We start from the raw sequence: 3,344 nt of genomic DNA, 5'->3' as shown, positions 1-3,344 counted from the left end.
AAGATTGGGGTTGTTTTCAAAATTGTTTATACTACTTGAAAAGCAATACAGTTACACATTGCTAAAAAGATTCTTAGTGGAAGCTTGCTTTATAGGCCCTGTGAGACCACAGCCTGTGAGCACCCGCTGTTATTCCCATTGCTGAGCAAAAATATAACCAGCCAGCTGCAATGGATGAAAATAAGTCAAAAATTAACATTCAAAAGTATAATTTTTAAAAATCAAAGTAGTTAAATTGAACTTTCAGAGTTTCCCCTTGATAAATGCTATTGGGACACTCATCTTTTGTTAAATATTTGGATCAGATAATTTTTTAAGCAGTTTATAAACATTTCAAACCTACTCATAAATATTGGGGGGTGGGTGAAGAAAATTAAAAAAAAAAAAAAAAGAGAGAGAAAGATCTTTGCCATATTGTTCCATTGATAGACAATCAACAATCAATATTTAATCAAGCTTTATGAATTAAATAGCTAATAAAGACTCAATAATTCAACATTCTTTCATTAATTTGAGTTGCTAACTTACTCCAAACCACTGTCTCTGTCATGGCAGAGGAGACGAGGAAGAAAGAATAAATAGTTACCACCATGGAGGAGAATAAATATGATGACATTCCTCCAAACTATGATCATTGGGGGTCGCTTCGGTTTCATGTGGTGTGTTTGTTATCATCTCATCAACTTTATCAAGACCCAAAACATCTTCGTGGTTACCATTTTCAGTTGGACTTCTTGGAGCCATCTTTGTGATAGTCTCAGTTTTGTGCGCTATTCCTGATAAAACAATAATTCAATTTAAAATCCTCTTAAGACATAAAAGAAATAACTTTACTTAAAACCCATTCAATCAGGGTCCTTGGTAGAATAGCTCAGCTAGTAGAACTCTCACCTTACAAGCCAAAGAAGTGGTTTCAGCTTCTGCTACAGTCAGGTTTTTATGACCTCTCTTTCAACCCAGCATGACTGAGCTGCTGGGTCTGTTAGACCCATAGAAAGTACTTTGCGATAGACTAGCATCCTACTGAAAGGGAAGCAAGCAATTGTTACTGTTATTTAATGCTATAAAAATCAATAAACTCAGTCTATTTATGTTTTATGGCTCTTAAGGACTGACATAATTACTTGTTCAAATAGTCTTGGTAACCAAATACTGACCTACAACCTTTTGATCAATAGGCAAGCGATTTACTATCAGACCTGAAAAATTGTAGCTACTATAGTTTAACTTTAAAAAACCAACAGCTTACCCTCACAAGGATTAAGTGACACTTCTAAATCCTTAAAATTATGTAGTCTGGCATCAACTTTCATTTTCAATAAGTTTTAATGACTTAGAGATGCTCATGAAGTTATGGGGTTGGAGCCAAAATTTCGTAATTCTATGACATTTTTTTTTTTGTAATTAATTTTGTAGGCAGGTCTGCTTCAGTATGAATATAATGTGAAAAAGGACATTAATTATTAAAGTACCACAACTATAGGCGTGGTTGTCTACTAACTCATTAAGTGCGTTGGTCGCTGACAGATAATATGTCTCGTCTTTAACAAAATTAAGGAATCATGCTGGACGAAAATCGTAAATTTTGGCCCTGTATTGTGCACTACACAAATTACAATACTGATTCAGGTGTGAACGAGTAGCTGGCCATACAGTGTTGGATATTTTCAGGATTACCTGGCAAAACCCAGTTCACCAGGTGTCAAGATAACTTAACTTATATAAAATGTAACTTTCTCATGTTTATATCACAGAAGACACAGCAAGTGACCTCCTGCCCACTATGGGAAGTCAAAAGACCCCACCCAGATAGCAGTAGTGATGATGATGAAGATAGGTTAATTAATTTAAAGCATGCCCCGGTCATCCATGTATGAAAACACTAGCGGAAGGACTTCCGTAGTTTCACCGCACCTAAAGAGGAGATTTTTTTTTTATATTACCAGGTGAGACCCCCCCCCCCCCCCCCCCCCTACCCTCCCCTTCCCCCTCACTAAAGATATTATAATCTGATGAAACTATATTGCCATCACTTGCAACATCGAAATTGATGGGAAACACTGTAAGTAATATGGCGTCGGCCGGAGTCGTAAATGACAATCGATTCAGCAAATTGTTTTTTTTTAATTATTATAAAAATCACACCAATGAAATTAATTTACCTTAAATGGCAATATTTATTGGACATTGCAACTAAGAATTGAAAGTCTATAATGGCTTTTTTAAAAACGAGTAATATAATAAAACTACGGAAGTCCTCCCACACTAGCTTCTTTCTAAATCTTACCTAATTTTTTAAAGAATAAAACAACCCCAATATGTTTAATTTGGACAAACAAAGCGGCATAGAGTGTGGAAAACATGCGAATCCCTCTGATACTGATAAGCTATCAAAAGCAGACAAATAAGGTCCCTCAAAGCGATGTTAATGAATATAATATACTTTTTTTTTATCAATAAATATAAACTGAGAACACGAGCATCTGGATATATTAGATTTAGGGGGAAGGATATAGACTTGTCTACTGAATGGTCAGAGTCAGAGGACGACTGTTCTCTAGATCAATGCTCACGCAGAGAGAGAGAGAGAGAGAGAGAGAGAGAGAGAGAGAGAGATCACCTTATACACTGGACGGTTCTTTGATATAAACAAATTCCTAAGTGTTTTATGACACTCTGTCCACACTTAATTTATAATTTAAGTTGAAGTAAAAGTAAAGAAGATCATCAAATTGTAAACACGCTATTTAGAATAATTAAACACACACCTCCGAGAAGTATCTTGCCAAGATCTGCTTTTCTTGTGTCTTAAATAATCCTTTAAACCTGATATATTTTCAACCGTTCCCCTTTTTAGCCTTCACCCACAATCACAATCTTTCAAATTAGGGTCGCAAAGTCGCCAGTCGCCAGTCGCATGTTCCCAGGACCAATGCCATCAGCTGATCTTTTTAACTTTCTGCAAGGTCGCAGGATCGCGTACTATTTTAAGCTATCTTCAGCAATACATTTTGTAAAAGTTTGTGGTAGATGAACTTCAATCGGTTGAGGGAGTTTGAAATTCTTAAATCATTGTCACAGATGAAGTTTAAAGATTCAAAAATAGTAAATAATTTAATATGAAATTATAGCGAAAACTTAAAGTCAAGCTTAACATTGCCATTTTGTTTTGGCATGAAAAGGCAAAGTGGCTTTCAATATAACTTAGTATCCGCACTGTGACGCACGCAACTCACTGGGGTTTTTTTAATCGCCCGAGTAAAAAACGTGGCCTGATGAAATATCGTACGACGACGACGAACATGCATCGGCTTTGTATGTATCTTTAAAATGTGGGGTGGAAT

The sequence above is a fragment of the Berghia stephanieae genome, chromosome 5 (assembly GCF_034508935.2).
Source record: "Berghia stephanieae isolate SIO BIC M18660-M18661 chromosome 5, UCSD_Bste_1.3, whole genome shotgun sequence".
Lineage (NCBI taxonomy): Eukaryota > Metazoa > Mollusca > Gastropoda > Nudibranchia > Aeolidiidae > Berghia > Berghia stephanieae.
Note: the sequence above shows the minus strand (reverse complement) of the source record.